The 24,619-nt window shown below is 40.3% G+C and overlaps 1 protein-coding gene across 4 annotated transcripts in view; it reads right to left on the bottom strand.

The window, feature by feature from the left end:
• The window catches only part of Tgfbr3 (transforming growth factor beta receptor 3), a 184,881-nt gene extending 171,764 nt beyond the window's left edge, over positions 1–13,117 (bottom strand). Inside the window, exons 1-3 of one of the 4 annotated variants that reach the window (XM_076863529.1) lie at positions 12,848–13,117; positions 11,189–11,247; positions 2,019–2,142 (exon numbers count right to left, since the gene is read on the bottom strand). The gene's annotated coding sequence lies outside the window, so the exon portion shown is untranslated. Of the gene's footprint in view, positions 1–2,018; positions 2,143–11,188; positions 11,248–12,612; positions 12,827–12,847 lie in introns of those variants that run through there. The other 3 variants (XM_076863526.1, XM_076863527.1, XM_076863530.1) reach the window with 3 other exon arrangements.
• Between the last annotated feature and the right edge of the window lie 11,502 nt (positions 13,118–24,619).

The raw sequence follows: 24,619 nt of genomic DNA, 5'->3' as shown, positions 1-24,619 counted from the left end.
TCCAGATCTGCTCATTTTATCCAAACCTACCATTTCTATGCTCTTCTTCAAAGTCCAGGAACCCTACTCATTCCCGTCTTCTCATTCCAAAGCCACTTCTGATTAATCCCATCTCACTCTAAACACTGTCTCCTCAACAATTTGTGTATAATTTGTGCCACGTTATCTTCTACTCAGAGTCAACTCAGTATGTTAGAGATAAATAAAATCCACTCCAACCCTTTAACTTGATAGATTAGCAAACCAAGGATCAGAAAGACTCCATGACTGACTGGCCCACTGATGCACAGCTAGTTAGTGGTAAAGCCAAGGCTTTGGCTAAAAGAAGATCTCAGGGCCACAGGGAAATTCTTCCCCTCTGTAATTATTCTGCGCTTATTCAAGTGTTTGTTCCTCATTCCCCTTCTTATTAGAGGCTCACACCCTGCTTTCTTCTCTGACCCCACAGAATACCTGTGACTACTGAGCACCCAGGATATCATTCCATTCTCTCAAACACTCTGTTTGCTCTTGCCTCCATTTAATTTTTTAATTTTTATTTTTGGTGCCAGGGATTAAACCCAGGGGCACTTAACCCCTGAGCCACATTCCCAGCCCTTTCTTTTTCATTTTACAGGGTCTCACTAAGTTGCTTAGAGCCTCACTAAGTTGTTGCAGCTGGCCTCAAACTTGCAATCCTCCTGCCTCAGCCTCCCTTGTTGCTGGGGTTATAAGCATGTGTCACCCACACCCAGGTATTCCATTTGAGAATGAAAAAAGTAAGGCTTCAAGATGCTAAGAAAGCCTGAGATCACCAACCATTAAGTCCTCGCACCAAAATTTGAGTCCAGGTCTAACTACATAGCCCATCCTCTTACCCACTACAAATTGGGGTTCCTCCCGAAACAGCTGGCTTCCAAAAAAGAAAAAAGGCAGGGTCAGTGCCTAAGAAACCACTGTGGATACCAACCAGGCTCCAAATAGGCAGTCACTCTGATAATAGGCAGTCTGATGAGATCTGACACAGAGACAAATTATTTTGCTTTGAAATCAGGCTTGCAAAGCTTGACCAGCAATTATATTTACTTCATTCATACAGTTGTTCAACAAACATTTATGAGCAAATGATAAACCAACAGATAAGGGATGGAACTTCAAGCATCTACCTCATGTTGGGCCTTGTTTAAGGAGCTGGACACAAAGCAATGAACTAAACACATCTGTTTTCAAAGAGTTTTACCTTCTGATGGGGGGGCAGACAGACAACAAATATATGTGTCAAACTGTGGTAAGACCTAGAAAGAACAATAAAGCAGGGTAAAGAGAGACAGTGATGAGAGGAGGGATGCTATTTTAGCAGGAGGCCAGAGGTGGCCTCCCAGATGAGGTGGCATGTAAGCACAGAGGTGAGAGCAAAGCTTTGATAACACCTGAGGGAAATGCATCCCAGGAAATGGAAATAGCAAAGGCAAAGGTCCTTGGTGCGTTCTACAGTGCTGTGGAAGTGTGCAGCCCCCACAGCCCACCGGGGTTCAAATCTCTGCTCTACTTCTTCCAAACAATGTAATTATGGGCAACTTACTTAAACCTCCAGGCTTGATCTGTAAAGCAGGCATGTGTCTGTCTCCCTCCCAGAGTTGTTAGGAAGATTAAGTAAATTAATACCATTTAAAGCACTTAATACCCAGTATGTTGTTAGGGTTCAGGCAATGATAGCTATGATTATTGTGAACTAGTCATCGATAACTCAGCTCCATTCAAAACAATTCATTTTCAATTGGTGGTTTTGAATCCCAGGGTTAAATTACACTGCTTGGCTCTGTCCATGGCCAACAACTTCCTCCTAAGCCTTAGACTTCCTTGGCTGGGCTTCCTGTCCTGAGGAGAAGAGTCCTGTATGGAACCATACTGATGTTATCTCACTAAGAAGGAGAGGCACATTACTCTAGCCTTACTATTACACTAATATAAATTATGCTCTTCATTCCACACCCCCTGCCCTCCAAAATCCAACACCTCTTCAGGACAGAATTTCTCACCCCTTAGGTGTAAGTTATTGGTTTCATAGGACTGGTCCCACCCATCTTCACTCCTCGCTGGCATCACTTGACAGAAGCAAGCAGCAACTTCAACTACAATCCTCCGTCTTCAGAAGGGTTCAAACTGTATTTCAAAATTAAGATGTTAATTGGTTTTTTTAATCCTTTTTCCAATGTTCTTTTTGCCTAAAACAAACATTTGTTTTCAAAGAAAACAGAACAGAAAAGCAAAACTCAAAAAAGCATCTGGCCTGGCAGTCTCAAGACTGTTTCTTGGAGCACAGTACCAGCTCTAGAAGATACCAGAAGCCACCAAGGGCATGGGCTCAGAGCTAAAGGAAGATATCAGGGCCACAGGGGAAATTCTTCCTCTCTGCCCAGTACCCTCTCCTCCAGCTCTGTCCCTTACTGCTCTGTTAATTTTTCATCTTTGTATCTGGATGGGTTAGAGGGCAAACCACAGGCAGAGAGAAACCACAGCAAGCCCATGCCTGTTAGAGGTAAAATGGGAATCTTCCCAAACCACTTGTAAGGCTGGAGAGAGCCCAGGGTTGCTCCTTCAAGTCAGACAATTAAAAAGAGATCAATGTTCTACTCCAACAAGTCTTAAATGAGGCTTTAAAAAATCAGATCCTCCTTCTTCCAGACAGGGCCTGATGTGTTCCCTTTTGAATGACCCGAGCATATGTTTAACTGGAGTATAAGGAATCTATAAAATCTTACTTTTTCTCACTCATCTATTCATTCTACAAATATTTAGGGAGTGCCTTCTCTACACCAGGACTGTTCTAGACATGGGAATTGGACAGGGAACAAAACATAAAAACCCTTGCCCTCATGTAACTTCCATTCTAGACAGGGAGACAGATTACAGACAAGATATAGAACTGTGTGGTAGGTAGAAATAAGTGCTAAGAAAACACATAAAGCAGAGACATGCATGTGAGTCTTGAGTTTGTTTCTTTGTTGTGAGCCAGGATCTAAAAGATGTGAACTCTACAGATATTTAGGAGGAAAACATTCAAAGTGAGAAAAACAGTACATGTGAAGGCCCTGACACAAAGTGTGCAAGGAAACTCAGGAAACAGAAAGTATTCAGCTAGTATAGAGTAAGCAAGCAGCAGCAAGAAACCTGGGAATGGTCAGCTACCACACAGGACTTCACAGATCACTGTAGGAATTTTGGCTTTTAGTGTGAAAAAGACAGGAGCAGTTGAGAGTTATAAGCAAGGCATGATGGGATCTGGCTTAGGTTTTATGAGAGTCACTCTGGCTATTGGGTGGGAACTAGATTACAAATGGGTTGGGGGAAAACTGCTCACTCACTGTGTGATCTTGGAAAGACCACCTTCCCCCTTGGGTTGTTCTCATCTTTAACGGGCCTTAAAGAAGAGTATTCTAAGCCCTGCTTTAATCTCAAATTCTGATTCTGATTTGATTGCCTTCGTCTTGTCTATGATTATATTTATATCAACTATAATCCTGACCTTTCCTCAAAGCTTTAACTGCAGTGACACTGAGTTGAAGACTTTTATTTGACAACACATATCATACATCAGGCCCATACTAGACACTCAGGATACAAAGACGGTGACACTCTGTCATGGTTTGGATCTTGAATGTCTCCCAAAGGCCCATATACTAAAGGAACAGTCCCAGTGATGGCAATATTGGGAGAGAGTAGAATCCTTAAGAAGTAGGGTCTAGTGGGAGATCTTTAGATCTTTGGAAGGGGATTATGAGATCCCCATTCTCTTCCTCTTTTTTGCTTCCCAGCCATGAGGTGAATGGTTTTGCCCTGCCACACGATCCCACCATGATGTGCTACTTCAATACAGGCCCAACACAACAGGGTCAATAGATCATGGAGTCAAATCTCTAAAATTGTGATCTAAAATAAACCTTTTTACCTTACTAGGTAATTATCTTGTGTTATACTGATATATAACAGCATAACCGAAGGTCATTGAGGAAGTCCCCAATCTGAGACTGTGAACCACAGAGTGGTATTTGGGTTTGGGAATTAATTTTAATGGAAAGATCTACAGAATAACCAGGTGTCACTGCAGAATAACAGGCTGCTGAAAGTATGGGTATGAAATGAAAAAACTGGAAGTTCCTGACATAGACATGGCCAATGAAGCACGGAAATGAGCAACAAAAGGTAGATTGAGAAATGAAAAGAAAAGAAAGGGGAAATGCCGCTAATGATTTGTCTCCACCAAAACTCATGTTGAATTCTGATATCCATGTTGAGGTACTAAGAGGATAGGAACTTGATCCAACCATGGTATTTGGATGGGGTGGGGTGGGTTGGAAGGTAATTAAGGTTAAACAGGGCTATAAGGATGGGACCCTAATCCAATGGGACTGTGGCTTTATAAGGGAAGGAAGAGAGACCAGAGCTAGAATGCTCTGTCTACCCCTGCACCTACCTAGAAATTCTGCAACAGGTCCCCCACCAGCAAGAAGTACCTCACCAAATGCAGACACTCAATCTTGAACTTCCAGCCTTTAGAACTGTAAACTGAATAAACCTTATTCTGGATAAGTAAGCCAGTCTTGGTTTTTTTGTTACAGCAACAGAAAATGGACTAATACAAATGCCAACATGTGGGGATCCATCATGGAAAAGGAAGACTGCAGAGAGATCAGGAACATCCAAGGGAAAACCAGAAGTAACGTTGAGGAAACCAAGAGAATCAAATGTGGGGAAAAGAGGAGAGTAAAGCAAAAAACGCATGAGGGAAAGAACAATGAAGACAGACGCTGACTGAAAGCAGGCTCGGAATTTTGCACTTTGCACCTTTTCTGGCTCTTCATGGTGTGGTGGGCGTGGGAGCCTGCCTGCCGCAGGCTGAGAAGTAAATGGAAGGTGAGAAGAAAAGAACCAAGAGCTAACACACCACCAGCTCTGGCAAGACTAGTTGTTATCAGAGATTCTGTACCATCAGGAAAGTCTTATTCAACACTCTGTGGAGGTGTAAGGTGTGAGAAACAGGAACCAAGAGCTGCTACTGGGGGGATGATCTTCTGGTGATGGAAAGGATGTTTCTTAGTTACCCACCCAGGTCTCATAGGATCACTAATCCTGAAACTAGCAGCAGGCATTCAGAAAGGCTAGTTGCTTCTAATAAGTGTCGAGGACAACATATCCACCCACGTATTGTCCAACTATTAGACCTCTTCTCACACTAACATCCTTGCATTTTCTCCCTTAGCAGAATACTGCTGAGCAGTAAGGACTGCATTTCAGTTGAAAGAAGGGTAAATGTAACAAAAGTCCACAGCACCAATGACCACGTGTAATACTGTGGATCTGTGGAACCATAAATTGCATCAATCAGACAGGAAAAGGCTTCACCAAAAATCCAAGCTGGGACCCAGAACACTGGGCCCAGAGTAGTTAGTGTCAGCAGAAGTTGCCTAACTGCCCTTCGATGTGCTCTCTGAGAAAAAGAAAAGAGCCAAAAGAGGAACAAGTCTTTAATCCTAAAATTATTCTGAATTTCCAATACAGAGCACTTGAGAAACATCTGAACTCAACAGAAAAACTAAAGAATCTGTCTTTAAAATGTGCATCTACAATTCTTTCTCCTATACCCTCTGCAAAAAAAAGCAACCTAACTTCCAAATGATCATTTTTCTTGGCTTAACTTCACTATTTTTTGTGATACATAATTGGAAACAGACTGATTTTTCCTGGCTTTTAGAGAATAAGATCCTTCAGGGTTATAAGAATTGCCAGCTATAGAACCTCAACTTTAGCAAAAATGTCTTTTGCAAAGCTCTTACCTATATACCTACTTGAAATCTATATTAATTCCAAAGAAAACATTTAAATCCCTTATTATTATGCAAAAGTGAACTTTCTCCTAATAAATCAGAGACCTCCCTCCCTTTCCTCACCTCTCTACTCATTTAAGCTAAGTGAAATCCTGCTTTGAGTTCAGCTATCTACCATTCAGACATTACCAAAAGCCCCACCCAACATGGTATCTACATGGGACACTTTCTAGAGGCATTTTCAATAATCTAGTAGAACTGGTTCTAAAGAAACCCTCTTCACTTAGCCCATAATAAATTTAATGTCTTGAGCATCTTAGAGAGTGAACATATCAAACAATGAAATAAAGATGCCAACAGACTGAAAAAGGCATAAATACAGGAAAACGTGAAATGTAAGATGTTGGTCATCCTTACCTTGGCTCTTGTGAAAAACATCATGTCCTGCAACTGTGGTAAATAATGTCATGGGTTAAAAACAAAAAGACAGGTGTATCTTCACAAAACAGATCGTTCTTCATGATTCATATTATATATTATGAATACGTGACAAGTAACAATTTCTTGAAGGTCACAAAACTCATAAAACTAATAGGAATACTTGTTCAAAAAGCCTTTGGCAAAAAGAGAGACCAGCAATAATAAACATGTTCATTTAGAAGATCAGAAACTTCTCCCACACACATAGGGAAGACCTTACACTGCAATGATGAAAAATGTATGTAATGAGTCAATGGTGCTTTCCCTCCAAGTTGCATTTAATTTGCCAGCCAACTGCACAAAGTCTAATATAACAAAATGAAAGATTTATACTTCATAGACACTCAAGAGTTTTGTGTTGGAGCAGGTTTTGTTTTACAGGGAAAAAAAAGCATAAAAATGAGATAACATAACAACACTGAGGATCATACCAAAGAACTTAGGATATACCACATGAACATAGAGCTTTGCAATTAGAATCTAAGTATCTCACCTCAAATAACCTTCCAAGTACAAGGGGTAAAAAAAGCCACTTTCTGCTCTAGAAATTATCATACACTTAGATAATTATGAAATGAAATTTGCAAATAGCCACCAGTGCATTTTTGCTTCCAAAGACCAATATCATACTGTCAAAATACATAAATCACTAAAAATGCTAATAGAATGATACTCTCCAAAGGGACTCTTTTCACACACCAAATGGAATTAAGTATTCATCAAGTTTCCATTAATAAAATAGTGAAAAAGAAATCCAAAGTCCTGTTAGGCCCTCCACAATGCCTATCGGTAGTGTTGGCCTTCCTGTCTGAAATTGCAGACCGTCTCCCAAGGTAATCTGACCAACAGGGAAGCTCAAGGACTAGTGTCTGTAAAGATTGTTTTCTAAAGATCATTTTTTTTCAGGAACTAATCAACTTAAATGTGTTTTTACAAATGGTCCATCTGCAATTTTACACCAAAACCTGACCTTCAGCATATACAAGATAAGCAAATTAGGTACTTGGAAAGACAGAAAAGCAAGTGCTTCATCCTCCTGACACAGCTCCTAACTTGAAAGGCCCCTCTCACTCAGAGTCCAGTGTTCAAGAGGTAGGGAGAGCACATGCTTCTGCATTATCTTTTTTTTTTTTTTTATTTGGGGTACTGGGGTATCCTTTTTCTTAAAGTAAAGATAGGGCTAACATTTCAGACTTAATTCTAAATTACTATCCTGGCAACACTTTAACATTAAATTTGAAAATGAACTTTGTTCCACTCGACATATCACTCAAAGTGCTCTTTCCAGATTCGGAGATTTCAACATAAAGGAATCACCACAAACAATACCAGATATTAACTTATCCCTACCCACACAGTTATTATCATCTGAAAGATATGTCAGGATGGACAGATATACCTGGAGCTCCTGTTCTAGACCTTCCTTTTAAAATATGGTCTCTATCATATTTAGGTAACTGTCAACCTATTAAGTCTCCATCTCTAGCATAGAAAGCTAAAGAATAAAAAATGTTGAATAAGGTCCAAACAAGAGTTGCCTCAGGCAGAATTTATATCAATGTTGTTTTAAACACAAAATATTGCACACATCTTGGCTGAGAGAGCAAAAGATCAATTACTAGTCCCTAAGTTGGAGAGGGAGAATGGTTGGAAATCTGTGCTAAATCTTAAGAAAGGACTTTGCAAGAAGAGAAAATAAAGCTCAATGTCAGTTAACAAGCAAATGTGCTATTTCAAAAAAATAGAAAACAAAAAATCTAGAAATGAACAGAACCCAGGAAATGGACCCAGATCCTTTTTGTAAAGCCTTTCCAAGTGGTATTAATTTATTTCATCTTGACTAGAAACTAAACAAATTAGCAACAGCTTGTGTTTTATGAAATGCTACAAAGTAACAGTGCTATCATTCCAAGTGTTACTCTGAAGATGTGGAACCCCAGAAATTACTGCCATTCATCTTAGTACATTTAATTTTCTTCCAATGACATAAACGCCCTTACTAAATCCGTTAAAGGCTCACTATTATTTGTTAAAGGCTAGCTTTTCATATGACCCTAGATTCACTCATACATTCCAAATTGGCAACATTCCTAATGGCAATACGAGATTGCTTTTTAAGTTAAAGATCCTTAAAAACACTTATCCAACTCCTAACAAAATTTTCTAACATTTTTTAAATTTAAAAAAATTAAAAACATTTGAAAATATAAGGAAAATCTACCATTGAACTGACCAAAATGACAATATTACTATTGTTAAAATAATTATTAAGAGCAAAAAAGAAGACTGTCCTCTTTTAACTAATAAACTTGATAATTATAAATTTTCATCCATTAGAAATGAAAAGACAGAAACATACATATCATAATGAATTATCAAGAACTAGTAATTCAAAGTGACTACAGAGCAGAATCGTCCAGGAAAAATATTACAGCTATGTTACAACTTACCCAGCCATTCTGTAAATTCTAATTATTCTGTCTTCTATGCTTAAAATATAAAGTCAGAACCTTTCACAGATTTATGATCCCAGGAAGTTGGTCATCCCTTACATACTAAAAGAAGTCAGTAATGATCTGCAAAGGACATTTTTGAGTTCCCTGGGCTCTCGGGCAAGCAGTCACCTGACTTTTACAAGCTACAACCAAGTTTCATACAAAAAGGAAAGATTAATTCCTTGGAATCTTAAAAAGAATGGGACAATAGCTTCCTTCCAGCAAACCAATTTTGTCAATCTTTAAAGGCTTTGGGTGACAAAGCCCTAGGCATCCTTAAGGCATCTTAGCCCCCTGCTAAGATGAATAAGTATAGTTAATTTGCTGAACTCTAAAACCAGAAACCATAAGCCGATTAGTGAGTAGGAGGTTGATAAACATTTGTGGAGAAAGTAAACTAGATGGGCGCATGGAAGACTAATGAGATCCCAAATAAATGCTACCCTGTAGTAAGTACAATGGTAGAAATTTTGAAAGAAGGGGCTAAATTTGAAAGTCACTTAAAAATAGGATCCACATGACCCTAACTTTATGAAGTAAAGTTAAATCAAAACTATGTGGTACACAAGAAATAAGAAAGGAAAATGGCCTATAAAACTGCAAAGAGAGAAAACTTAAATTGTCAGTTTGACTAACTTGGGGTGGGGGAGGATACTGGGGATAGAACCCAGGGATGCTTTACCCCTGAGCTACACCCCCAGTCCCCTACACCCACCTGGCTTTTTTTTTTAAAACAGTGTCTCACTAAGTTGCCAGGGTAGCATCGAACTTGCAACCCCCTGCCTCTGCCTCCTGAGTTGCTGGGATTACAGACATGTGCCATCAAACCTACCTTCCAAGCATGTTAACTCTTAAATATTGTTTACACATGTATTTATAGGTATAGCCACCCATAGACACATCATAGATACCTATGTTGACATTGAATATGATAAATTGAACATCCCTAATCCAAAATCAAATATTCTCCAAAATTCAAAATTTTTTCAGAACTATTATGACATCACAGTTGGAAAATTATTCCTCTGACCTTATGTGATGAGTCAAAGTAAAAAAAAAATACTAAAAATGCTATATAAAATTACCTTTTGGCTATAAAGTCTATATGAAACAAATTTTGTGTTTAGATTTGGATCATTTTCTCAGGTCATCTCATCATACATGTGCAAATATTTCAAAGTCTGAAGAAATCCAAAACACTTCCAGTCCCAAGCATTTCAGATAAAGCATATTCAACCTATACTAAAATATATGCCTCTGAAGAATGCACAGTAATAGAATTGTTGTAACTTAGGGTGAACAATCTTCTATTGTCTTGCTCTTGAAAGATGTTAATGAAACATAATAATAACAAAACTGTGAGTGCACTAGTCTGAGAACAATTCATTACAACTAGTTTTATATAAAAAGTTAAATAGCCAGGCAAAGATGATGGTGCACACCTATAATCCCAGCAGCTTGGGAGGCTGAAGAAGAAGGTTGGTGAGTTCAAAGCCAGCCTCAGCAATTTAGCGAGACCCTAAGCAACTCAGAGAGACCCTGTCTCTAAATAAAATTTTAAAAATGTCTTGGTATGTGGCTCAGTGGTTAAGCCCCTTTAGGTTCAATCACCAGTACAAAAGAGAGGGTGGGTATATAGAGAAAGAACGTTAAATAAGGAGAGTTACAAAAGGATTCCGGACGGATTTCTCTGGATTACCAGTTTTCTCAATAACGTGAAATACTATTCAAACTACACAAAATTATTTTACATGCATACCTCCTAAAGAAAACAAATTGAAAAGAAAATAAGAAGAACATGGATGTGTGTATTTAATATCTATCCAGCCACCCTAGGGTTCTTGACACATCCAGTATACAGGACCTGTCCTCAAAATCATTGTTATTTTAATGGGTTGAAATTAAATACAGTTCTTTATTGCAAATGCAAAGAGCAACTTGGTTATTGTGATAGAAGAAGGCACAACATTTTTCTCTTCTAAAAAGTATGTTTAACACCTTCCAAACTGGTTTGTATGATTTATAGACATTAATAGTATTTTGTGCTCCCCCTATTGGTTAATATTAAAAATAACAATGAATTCCCCAGGGATTGCCTTTGAAGTTCTGGTGTTCAAAAGTTAAGTTGGTGATTTTATATTTAAAAACATGAGCCAAATCAACAGTTGTTAAGCAAAGCTGCCATATAATGGTCAGACTCCATCACAACAGGAAAAATTAATGCTGACAAATGACAAAGACAAACTAAAGGGCAAAAAATATGCTGAAGCTTTGAAACACTAAACAATGTAGAATTAAAGCCAAAAGCAGAGAACACCAAGAAACAGAGCAACATCCTTTAACTGACACAATGGCATGAAATCAATTCCATTTTAATAGCCCTTAAGGGGGTAAGAATTATTTCCCTACCTCCTGTGCCAGCCTCAAGCTGTTTCCTAAGGAAGCCAAGTAACGGTGATCAACAATGTCTGGAAAATTAATAAAAGAAATTAAGAATAAAGATCCACATTAACACAAGTCAGTTCTATTTATAATTATTTGGAACCAGTTTCAGAGGAACTGAAATTTTATATATACATACATATATATTTTTTTCACCTAAATTAATCACAGATATGTTATCTAAGTTTCAAAGGATGTGTTGAACTCAGATGGGAAGCTGGGTGATGAGAGAAGGTCATCTATTCACCACACACAAATCTGACTGCTCTCTGCCCAGCTGACCAAGCTAGTTGAGGAGTTAGAACTAATGGAAAGTTGTGCATGATCTTGGGCAAGTAACTTACCCTCTACAGTCTTATCTGTAAAGTGGGACTATTAATAGTGTTTTACCATAGAGTTGATGTGATGCTTAAGCGCCACCAGGTCAGTACGAACTCAAAATTTCTGGTACATAGGAAGGGCTCAATAAACATCAGTTATTACTACCAAAAAGATACAGGTGAATTCACACTGAAGTAACTGCAGTATGAAATACCCTTTCAGGAAGATGACAAGATCTTGACCTGTTTTGTGAAGACTTCTATCCTCCCAAACCTATCACTTCATCTAGTGAAGATGGAACTCAGAAAACGCCTGGTTCCGCATCTCAATCTGTCACTCCTATAGTCCCCCTACCCTCACCGCTGTGTCACGGCAATGCTGGGACAAGCACTGCTAACACCTGGCAACGCTTTCCTGGCGCCAGGCACTGCTCTAACACCTTGCACAAAAAAAATCGTTCAATCCTCACAGCAACATTTGGGGGACCAGTACTGTTATTCCCATTTCACAGATAAGGAAAAGGGACAATTTTACTGTCCTAGCTTTCTGTAAGGACCCCCAAATCCATAGGGTTCTATTCTGCCAAGGTATGGCATGCTTGACATGCCGGTTCCCCTACACTATGTGATTCTGGAAAGTGCTCTAATAAGAACAAATCTGATTCTTCTAGCAATAGCCCAAGATTTCCAAGTTTGTCCGAACCAAGTTAACACACTTAAGAGAGCCTTCAAAATAATTCGGGAAGAGCAGCCAAGTTAATGCGGGTGAGTACTCCGCTGGGGCTGCAGCAGCAGCGCACGGCACATCCGGAGGAGCACCCTCCGGGTGCGGCCGGCTAGGAGCGCGGGTCGCGTGGGTGCGTGAGTCCTGGAGACGCGGCCTCTGCCACAGCAATTGAGTGCAAACCCACAACAAACCTTTCCCACTGACGCTGTCACGCGCAGGGAGGGAAGTGGCCTGCGCACCCCACAGAGGTCAGAAGGAACCACAAAAAGGGCTTGGAGAATTCCTCCCCAGCACTGCGCATCGCCCTGAGCGCTGGCCACCGGTGACGGCCGCTTCCCACGCACCTCAGGTCCTGGCTCCTCCGAGTATAAACACCGTCAGACCAAGGCCGTCCTCCCAAGTCCAGCGGTTCCGCCGACCCAGGCGACCCCAGCAGCTAAGCAAGCACCAACAGCCCGCGCTCCAGGGACTCGCAACGCGCAGCCTGCAGAGCCCGCGGCCCGGCGGGTGACCAGCAAGCTGCACAGCCAGGGAGTCCCGGCTGGCACTGCAAAGCTGAGCGGACCAGCCGGCACGTACCTCCAAGGCGGTGTGTCAAGAGGAGATCCACCCGCGGCAAATTGGAGGAAAGCAGAGCAAAGTTTCCCCGCCCAGCACTCGGCGACTGCGAGCTCCGGCAGCTGCTGCGCCGCGGCGCAACTACGCCATCCCGACCCGCCGGGGACTTTCACCTCCTGCAGGGAGCTCCGAGAATCACGCAGGGAAAGTGGCCGGCACGAGAGCCACGGACCTCCCTCCCTCACTCCCTGAGAAGAGGAAAGTGCCGCTTGGCGTCCCCGAAACCCTCGATTACCCCCATCGGGCCGACCCAGCGCATTCGCTCTGGCTCACACACACGCGGGCGGGGTCGGGCAGGACGCCACAGCAATCAGCGCGCGGGGGGAAGGGCGCTTCTCCGCTGCGTCCCCACCGGGGGCTCTGGGCCGCCCAGAAACTCCTCCTCCCGCCTCCCGCCTCCTCTCTCCTCCCCTTAGCCTCCCCGGCTGATGGATGAGCCCCAAGAGCAGCTCAAGCCTGCGTCTCCCTCCCGGCGGAGAAGCCAAGGAAAAGAAGGAGCTCCGGGTGCGGCCGGGCTCAGAGCGCCCAGGTTGGGACAGCGGGTAGGAAGAAGAGCGGGCAACGCGGTACGAACTTCAGGACTCGCTCCCTCAAACTAGATCCTGCAGACTTTCCAGCTCTGAAGGAGCTGAGTTTTTATTTGGCTCATCTGTCTCGATATAAAAATTCTAAAACCGCAGATAAACTCATCACACCCTCTGCCCACGCCCCAGCACAGCACCCCCACCCCCGCACACATAAATTCTGCCCTATTTTTTTTCCCAGCCTCTAATCCTGCTTGTTATCTCAAAGTACATTCTGACTGTGGACGCTAGCAGAGTCTTTTCTCTTCCTTGCTGACAGTTGAGGGTGCATTACCCTGCCCTTTCCCCAGCTAGCTAAATAAATTAATTACATATAATGGAACGAGAGCCGCATTTCTGGAGTCACCCTAAGGTCGGCTGGCGGCGTGGTGAACAACAGGTGGGCGGTGCGACGTCCTGCATGCACGTGCCTGTGAACTGCAACCTGCAGGAGTTGAAAGGGTAACGAAAACACTGCTTTGATCCTCTGTTTACACCCCGTATTTGTATTAAAAGGTATACAATATAACAGGACACTCTTGTACAAATAAGCAGGTGAATGACCATGAACTGAATGGCGTTTCAGAAACCTGACTTCCAATCCTGGCTCTGCCATTGGATTAAGTAGTTAAGTGGTAGAGCACTTACCTAAGCATGAGCAATGCTTATTCAATCTCTAGTTTGTTCAATCTCTATTCAATCTGTGTTCAATCTCTAGTTTGTTTGATTGTGGGGTTGTTGTTTGGTTGGTTGGTTTGGGTTTGTTTGCTTTTGTTGTTGTTGTTGTTTGGGTTTTTTTGTTGGTTGGTTGGTAATGGGTATTGAACTCAAGGGCACTCGACCACTGAGCCACATCCCCAGCTTTATTTTGTATTTTATTTAGAGACAGGGTCTCACTAAGTTACTTAGCACTTCGCTTTTGCTGAGTCTGGCTTTCAACTCGCAGTCCTCCTCTGTCAGCCTCCAGAGCCACTGGGATTACAGGCCTGTGCCGCTGCTATTGGCTGAGTCCCTAATAACACACACACACACACACACACAGAGAGAGAGAGAGAGAGAGAGAGAGAGAGAGAGAGAGAGAAGTCAAGTCCTAGATAATTTAGGAGTGTCTTTAAAGACTGATAAAGTGACTGCTCTTTGTGGAACCACATTCACACTATCCATGATCAGCTTTTGAAGAAATAACTCTATACCAGGCAGGATACGAAATATTGTATACATATGGACTCAGCGCTATAAACCCTATTATAAAGGGAAGTCTTATAACTTACCGAGAGAGTATATACTATTAAGTGGGAGGACCAGGATTCAAACCCACTTTTGCCTACCTTGGAACTCAAGTCCTCAATAACCTGGTTATACTACCTATCACCAAAAGCTTTGCATATTGGCAAAATTAAATGGCTTTTTTAAAATCCAGGAGTAGTTTTAGTAGATGACATGGGAAAGCTCAAGAAATTTATATTAGTGTGTACAAAACTCATTTGGTTTTCAAAGGCTGAGGTTTGAACTTGGAACCTCTGGTATTCTAAGCATGAGCTCCACCACTGAACCACACCCCCAGCCCATCATTAAACTGATAATATTGTTAGTAGAAATCCTAGCTGAGCACAGTGGAGCATGTCTGTAATCCCAGCAACTTGGAAGCCTGAGGTAGGAAGATCATTAAGTTCCAGGCCAGCCTGGGCAACTCACTGAAGCCCTGTCTCAAAATAAAATTTTAAAAAGGGGCTGAGGATGTACCTCAGTGGTAGAGCACCCCTGGGGTTCAATCCCCCAGGGTTTTTGTTTTTTACTGCCAAAAAGCAAAAACAAACAAACAAAAATTATTAGCAGACAGAACAACCAATATTATTAGCAGACAGAAATCCAGGTATCTGAAGCATAGAGTTTAAAATAAACTTAAATTTTTGTTTATCTGGAAAAGCTCCTCAAAAATCCCCCTGTCTCCCCCCCCCCCCTTTCCCTTTTTTTTAGACAGGGTATGGCTTTGTTGTCCCCACAATCCTCAAACTGGCAATCCTCCTGCCTCAGCCTTTGGAGTAGTTGGACCTACAGGCACATATCACCATTCATAACATTAGCTAATAACTAAAGGGGGTGGATCCTTTTCTTTCATTGTTCTTAAAATGTGGGACTCTTTTTGAATTATAATATGTGTTCATATACCAGCTTCCTTTTAGTCCAAGATGGTATCTTGATCATTTGTTCTGATCAATTCAAAAAGAATTATAAACAGAGGGCTAAAATAAAGATGTGCTTTATCTTACTTGCATAAAAAATGTTTGCAGAAAATCTCTGTGATTTACGTAGGCTGTGTCTATCACAAGGAACCCCCTCCTCTCCTCCCTGCCAGGTATGGACCTGCTCAATGACTCATAGAGGCATGTCTCCAGATTCTGTTGATTAGCAGACAACTAAACAAATTCCTACTAACTGTCACTAATGTCATATATTGGATCTATCCTGGTACATTTCCGAAAAAAAAAAAAAAAAAAGTCTCAATTTTCTGAAAAGACCATATCATTAGAAAATCACTTGGTTGAATTTCTTTTTAAGTAAGTCCTAATATAGTACGTAGCACAAGCTTCATAAATTACAAATTTTTACTCATTAAATCCTGAAGCAGTTCTATTATCCTCATTTTTATAGATTAGAAAATGACGCATAGAGAAGTTAGGTAATTTGCCCAAGGTCACACAACAGCAAGCAGCAGAGCCAGGAAGCAGAGCCAGGTGGTGGCCTGGCTCCAGAGTCTCTCTATTCTGAACTTCCACTTTGTGCTACAGGTGAAAGGGAGCCACCTTCCCCTGCGGAAAGTCTATCAAGTCTTTAATTCTCAATTGGTTTTCAAAAGATAAAAAAGCAAAAGTTTGTTTGGAGAAATATTACCCCACCACCAACACATAAAAGTAGATTCCTTTTGGCTAGTAAAGAACACTAACATAGTTTGTCTAATACAGCCAACATCTTGGAAGCAATTGCACAACTACTCTTAAGAATGTGTGACAGAACGAGAACCAAATGTTCCAAAATTGTTGTGACAGAATACTGGTCTACAAACTACAGCATGTGCTCTCATTTTCTGCTCAATCTATTAATACAGACAGATTTATTACTTTTTTTCTAAACTTCTAAAGATTCCAATTCATACTTGCAGGTGTTTTATATGTCATCATAATCTAAGGTTATAATTTAAAGCCACGTTTTCTATATCTGTGCCTGAGATGAGAATTTAGTTTTCACAGATAAAATTTGCAGCTGGCAAATTTCAAATTAATGAGAAAAAAAAAATACTCACAAATGAACCTGTATGCAGAGCAGAGTCCCAAACAGTCACCTGATTCAGACCTCAGAGAAATTGGAAATAAAAATCCAAAGTAAATTCCCTTAGTGTAATCATGCTTTCCCACAAACTTGCCATTTCCTGTGACCCGGCAGGAGCCTCCAATAGAGGATTCTACCATACACCTTCAATTTCCTCCTCAGCAGGATTCTGATGGAGTAGGAAAGCTCACACTATTTCAAAGTGACAGCAAAACCCACCCAGAGATTCATGGTTTTAGCTCCTGGGTGATACAGCAGAGCCTCCCTCCTCTCCCTGCAGGTGCTAGGATTCCAGAGAGAGGATTCAGCCCCTACACCCCTCTTCACAGCTGCCCTGAAGAGAACTAAGCCCTTTTATTTTGTTTTATGTATTTGGTTGTTGTTTCTGCTGGTGGTGGGAGGGTTTTGTTTGTTTGTTTGTCGTTGATTTGTTTATTAGGTTTGAGCCTGCAGAAGAGGAAAAAGAAAGTGTTATGGATTATGAAATGTTATTTTACATTTAGTGAGACCAAAAAAAAAAAAAAAAAAAAAAACAGGGCCACACCTCTTAGCCCCATAACTCAAGCATGCCAGAGCAGAATTTTCTGAAATTGAACTGAAGTTTCACTGATCAGCTGAGGGTCTCCCCCACCTCTCTGTCCTGGGGTTGTATCTAAGCTCAGGAAGGCTTGCATGGAGCAGAGATGAGTGAGAGCTATCTCACCCTCGGGAGTCAACCTCTTGTCAATGCTTGTTTCATAATGAACATGTGTCATTTTCACCAAAAACCATAAGATTATTATTCCTTTATATTTATTCTCTTTTCTTTTATAAAGGTACAATGAAAATAAGCAAACATCTTAGGATCACTGGATGTTTAGCAGCTAATCCAGGTACTAATCGTTTGATTAACAACTGAGCCTTGATTTCAGTAAGGACTCCCTTAAGGGGAGACCATGAGGACTTCACAATCCTATTTACATTAGTCTCCATAAGAAATCCAAGCTTGGATTTGTTAACTGCTGTAACCTCTCCCATCACAATTTCAAGCCTTCCTCTCTAATCACTAATCCCTATCTTTCCAACTCATCGCCTTTAGAATCTTAGTTCCAGTAACCAAATGACCCCACCAGAATTTCCAGTCTATTGGCCTTACATGTTTCACCATCTACAACCATGACTGAGTCAATTTAAACGTGTGACAGTAATCCTCAACGGGCCCTTAGTGCTGCTCTGCAGACCTACTGTTTGCCCTGTCAGCTCACTCTGCCACCCTCTCCTTGAATTCAGCATGACTTTGCTTCTTATTTTACTGAGAATATTGAAGCCCTCATAAGAAAACGTCTTCCTCTTCCCACCACCACAATCTACCAGTTTATCTATCATTCTACTTTCTCTGTCATCCCAGACGAACTGGCCTGCTCCCTCAGTGAGCTGGATTCCATTCCTCCAACTACTCAAGGACTTTCATCCTGTAGTAATCTCCCTTTCCAGCCTGCATCCTCTGATTTCTCTCTTCCCTGGATTATTTCCAACAACTTACAAGCATACTATAATATTTCTCATTTTAAAAAATTCTTGCTTGACCCACATCCTCATCAACCCCCCACTTCTAAACTCCATTTATAGTAATACTTCTCAAAAGAGATGATGATCTCTTCCTCAACCAGATACAATCAGGTCACATTTCTCAAGGTCAGTTTACAGCCAGAGCAGTGGCTTTCTTCTTACTTCATTGCTCAATAGTTCATGACCCAGGAGATTGCTCCTCCTCTCTGAGACACCGTGTTGGCTCTGAGGAGGAGCACTGGTGGTTCACCTCTAACTTCATTGGCTTTTCCCTCCAGGTCACCTGCCCTGGACCTTTCTTCTCCTCCCAGGATGTAAATGTTGACTTTTCCTTGGACCTCTTCCCTTCTGAGACTCTTTCTAAAAGTGTTATCATCCAGACCCATCTCTTTAAATGTACTACACTGATGATTTTCAAAAGTTTGTCTCTAGCCTGGACCTTGCCTCTGAATTCTGAACTCAGGTATTTAGTTGCCTTCTCAACATCTCCATTTGATTTATTCAATGGGAAAATCAAAGGTAACAGTGCAAAATCTGAACTCCTGATTCCCATACATGCATCCCCTCTCTTACTCTCATAAATAGTCCTGTTGTAATCCCAGCAACTCAGGAGACTGAGGCAGGAAGATTTCAAGTTCAAGGCCAGACTGGCCAATTTATCCCCATCCTGTCTCAAAATAAAAAATAAGCCAGGCTTCGTGGCACATGCCTGTAATACCAACATCTTGGGAGGAGGCAAGAGGATTGCAAGTTCAAAGCCAGCTTTAGCAACAGCAATGCTCTAAGCAACTCAATGAGACTCTGTCTCTAAATAAAATACAAAACAGGACTGGGGATGTGGTATGGTGGTTGAGTACCCCTGAGTTCAATCCTCAGTACCCAAAAATTAAAAATTAAAAATAAAACAGGATTGAGGATGTAGTTAAGTGGAAGAGTGCTTTTGGATTCAGTCCTTACAAAATAGATAAATAAATAGCCCTACTCCTCACTCTGGTTCAGGTCAAAGCCACATGGGTCATCATTGATTCATCTCTGTCTCATACCCCATAGACAATCCATCAGTCCATCCTGTGTGCTCTTCCTTAAAATGATCACTTTTTGCCATTTCCATAGCTGCCACCCAGTCAAAATACTATCATCTCTTACCTAAACATTTCTGATAGTTCTATTCTGTTTCCAGTCCTGATCCTTACTTACCAACATACACACACACACACACACACACGTCACATTTCCTATGCACAGGTCACATTAGCAAAGAAAACCTGGTTTCTTCTTAGAACAGGTTTCACATTAGACCATAAACACCACAAGGGCAGAGACCATGGCTACGAAATCAGTACTGTATTCCTGGTTTGTAGCTTAACTTCTAGTTAAGAGGATTAAAACTCTGAATTGGCCCCTGGGCTGATCATAAGATGACCTTAACAAATGTGGTCCAATTAGATCTGGTCAAGGAGGAAATGGTGTGTAAATATCAGGACCTAACAAGTATCCCATAAATATCAAATGCGTGGATGGCTTTATTCCAAAGATAGATAGCCACAGTTAAGAGACCAGGAAATTAGTAAACTTTTGCAATAACCATTGAGAGAGATGAAGTTCCAGAGGCTCAACAAAGACCGGCTCAATGGCTTCAACAGTTAAACAGGCCAGGACTTGGGAGGCAGCAGAACACATCTGACCTGAAGGAATTGGGACCAATTGGTCCAGACAGGAAGCAAGCATGCAGTTTAAAGAGCATGAATGAAGGTTGGCCTGGAAGTCAGAAGTTCTAATTTGAGGAAGAGGCTTCCTGACCACAGTGAATGAAACCTGTAAACACAGGTAGGCAAACCAAGCCCCTATCCTGGAGCAAATAAGCCTCCTAACTAAAGTTAGCTGAGGAGAGAAAGAGCCACGCACCCCTCCAAGTGGGAATATTGTGTAGTGCCTTTCCATTCACTGTTACTTTGGTCTTACAATACTGTTCTGAATTGGTAGAGGCAAAATTCATATCCATACTACTATTATTGTTGCTGAAAAATATCTTATATATTCACATCTTAAAGTATTAACATTAATCTAAAATATTCAAATATTAACATCTTAAAATATTGACAGCACTGGGCTGGGTGGTAGATCAGTGGTAGATCACTTGCCTAGCATGTGTGAGGCCCTAGGTTTGATCCTCAGCATCACATAAAACTAAATAAGCAAAATAAAGGCATTGTGTCCATCGACAACTAAAAATATTTTTTAAAAAAATATTGACAGCACTGACACTAGAGAAGAAGAAGAAAATAGATTGTAAAGGGTCCTTAGCTACTCCCCAAATGAAAGAAAGGAAGGAAGTACTCATTAACTCAACACAGTCCCCTCCCTTCCACTTACCTCTTGCCTTTGAGAGAGGACAGAATAACTTCTCCTCTGCCTTGGGTCACCTACCTTGCACAGTCCTGTTAGCACCACCCTATGTTTTCTCTATTGTTTTATTTTTAAAAAATCAGCAAACCAAGCTTCAGGCTCTTTGTTTAAAGGAAAACAAACAAACAAACAAAAAGCTCCACAGGGTTTTATGCCTTTGTGGTATTAGGGATAGAACCCAAAACCTTACACATGCTAGACAAGCACTCTGCCACTGAACTACATGCCCAGTCCCTATAAGCATTCTCTGTAATTTTTTATTCTTTCCTCTTTCTTCTCTTTTCTCTTCACCAGATTTTCTCCTGTGCCTTAGTTCAGGCTGCTATAACAGATATACCATAGCCTGGGTGGCTAAAACAGCAAACATTTATTTCTCACAGTTCTGAAGCCTGGGAAGTTCAAGAAGAAGATGCCAGATTTGTTGGAGCCCTGCTTCCTGGTTTATAGAGGGCTATTTTCTCACGTGGTGAGAGGGCTAACAGAGCTCTCTGGGTTCACTTTTTATAGAGGTATTGATTCCCTTCATGAGAGTTCTGACTTCATGACCTAAAGGACATCCCAAAGCCCAACTCCTAAAACCATATTATGGTTTATATATGAGGTACCCCCCAAAAGCTCATGTGTGAGACAATGAAAGCATTTTCAGAGGTGAAATGATTAGGTTATGGGGTGTGGCCTAATCAATGGGTTAATCCACTGATATGGATTAACTGGACAATAAGAGTAGGCAGGCAGGGTATGGCTGGAGGAAGTAAGTCACTTATGTGGTGTACTATTATGTCCCTAGTGAGCAGAGCTCTTTCTCTGATTCTTGGGTGTTATCTCCTGAGTTGCTTTCCTTTATTATGCTATTCCACCATGATGTTCTGCCTCACCTTGGGCCCAGAACTATAGAGTCAGTCAGCTTTGCACTAAACCTCTGAAACTGTGAGCCAAAATAAACTTTTCCTCCTATACATTGTTCTTGTCAGATCTTTTGGTCACAGGAACAAAGAAGCTAACTAAAATATACCATCATATCAGGGCTTAGGATTTCAACATATAAATTTGGGGGTTGAGGGAACACAAACATTTAGTCTGTAACATCCTGCTTTTCTTTAAATGGAGTTTGGTTAATTTTAAATGCATAAGCAAAGCACATATATTTGTAGAGTTTTTGTACATTTGTAAAAATGAACATGTATATTTATTATCATTGAAATAGATATCTAGAATCATTGAAATGGTAAATTTTATACTATTTGTATTTTAACATAATAAAAAATTGGAAAAAAAAATAAAGAGAAGTCCTACTTTTACTCATTTTTACTCAGTGATACACGTGACAAAATAATGGTACAACAACCAGGATATTGAGGTTGATACAACCCATCAAACTAATCTGTATTATCTTTTCCCCCCACCCTGATAGTCTAGAAGGGCCCATGACACAAGTTCATTGCAGCCATGCTCACTCACTTGGGTGAAGCTTCTAGAGCATGTGGTCCAGCAACATTCATCTAATATTCTTTATTTCCCATGTGTGTGTGTGTATGTGTGTGTGTGTGTGTGTGTCTATTTATTTATATACAACATTATTGCATTTGTATATTAATGTGTCCACCACCAGATATGTTAATTGTTCAAGACATTGAACGATGCCATCAGACCAACAATCCCTCATGTTCCCTATTTTATAACTACACTTGCCGCCCTTCTGTGCTTTCTCCTGTTCCTAATCCTAGGAAACCCTAATTTGCTTACTATTTCTACAATTCTTTCACTTGAAAATGTTATATAAAGAAGACCATACACTATGCACCCTCTTGGCACTGGCTTTTTTCTTTCAGCATCATTCCTTGGATATTTTCCCAAGATAGTGTGTTTATCAATAAATTATTATTCCTTTTTATTGCTGAGTAGTGTTCTGTGTTACAGATCATCTGTGGTTGGTTTGGCAACTCATGTATTGAGGGACATCCATGTCAATTCCAGTTCATCTTTTGGTTATTTTGAATAACACCACTATGGAAAAAATATATATATTAATAAATTTTATACGGCTTTTTCTTCATATGAATTAGTCCCCAATCTTCTGTTTTCCTGAATATTTTCAAAACTTCTCTGGATATTCTGTCAACTTTTCTCTAGGCCTAATATTTTGCAAAATACAAAGTGTAGTTGTAAGAAAACATCACTGAGAGTGCTGAGTTAACTTTGCACTTGACCTGGGATGGGCTTAGATTTCATTTTGTTCAATAGGAATTGCTTTCAACTTTGTTCCCCCAAGGAACTAGGTGAATGCAATTTTAATTTTTTTTTCTTTTTTAAACAAAAAGCCCAAACAGGTTCTGTAGATATTTGACTTTTGTTAAATAACTTCAAGTTCTACTCAGCTGGAATCTTGAATGTTACTTGAGTTCACTTATATGCTTTCTAAGTTGCTTTTCATACATACACATATACACACACACATTTGTGTGTGTAACATGCTGGGGATTGAACCCAGGAACTCAGCCATAATAAGAAAGCACTTGCTACAACTAAGCCAAACCCACAGCCTTTTTTAAAAAATAAAATGAGGTTGAGGATGCAGAACTATCTATCTCCATAAGACACAGATAGATAAATATATAGATGGAAATCTGTCTATCTAAGAGACATATCTAGATGGATTTATTTGTTTTGTTTGTTTATTTCTAACCAGTTATGATCTTATGAGCCTTTCCTCAGAGGAGAATATACTGATCTTCATAATAGACCTCGGCAGTTCCACTGCACTTGTGGGTACTATAGCATGACCAGGCATTGTACAACACTTGGTTAGTATGTGACAGAAGATCAGCATCAGCATATTTGGGGAAAGCCCACTTGACTGGGAAAATACATATATTGGTTGGGAAGGCTGAAGTTCTCAAAAGCATAGTTTGTTAAAAGGTTTTGTTGCTGTTGTGAAAGCTCATGTAAGAACACATGAGGTGTCATGTCTCAAGGACTTTGCTGTGGCACAGTTGTGGTGACAACACATTTCCTTGACAGCATGTTAGTTCATTAAGCTCAACTCAACCTCATAATTACACAATTGCAATGAGATTAACTGAGTGGATGATCCAGATGTCCCAGGGGTCAACTGAGGGGCACTCTGTCCAATCATACTTTTACTCTTCCATTATTTTTAGGCTAGTCTGGTAAAAATGTGCCAAGCAGCCATACAGAGCATTACACATGTTTTGTTCCAAGACTTGTGTATAGCTATTGTATAGACCGAAATACGCACAATTTACCAACCATAGGCGCAAAGTAGAAGCTTGATCTTAAAGGAGAAAGGGTCTTGTTTATTTAAAAGGAGAAAATATCTTGTATTTCTCAAAATTCAGAAAAATTCTCAGAGTATAATAATTATGTATGTGTCACCATCCAGAATTGATCATTATTAAAGACAAACTGTCTTTTCTATGAGAAATAAAACATCACAGATAAAATGTATCCACCCAGGCATGGTAGCACACATCTGTAATCCCAGAGATTCAAAAGGCTGAGGTAGGAGGATCGCAAGTTTGAGGCCAACCTTGGTAATTTAGTGAAAGCAAAACTTAAAAGAAATGTAAGGGGAGGAGTAGGGAAATGTTGGTCAAAGGATGCAGATTTCAGTTAGGAAGAATAGTATTTGAGATCTATCGCATGATAATTACATTAGTGATTATTATTATATATTTAAGAATTGTTTTATGATAAGAATTATTCTCATCACACACACAAAAATAAGTATGTGAGGTGATTGGATTGTTTTAATTATTCTATAATATGTACATATAACAAAATATCAATTGTACCTCATAAAATATGCAATTAATATTTGCCAATTAAATTTTTTAAAAATTATGAATCAGTTTCTGAAAAGACAATGGGA

Source organism: Callospermophilus lateralis, chromosome 7, assembly GCF_048772815.1.
Source record: "Callospermophilus lateralis isolate mCalLat2 chromosome 7, mCalLat2.hap1, whole genome shotgun sequence".
NCBI lineage: Eukaryota > Metazoa > Chordata > Mammalia > Rodentia > Sciuridae > Callospermophilus > Callospermophilus lateralis.
The sequence above is the reverse complement of the archived record's forward strand: the minus strand, read 5'-3'. Positions and strand labels throughout refer to the sequence as shown.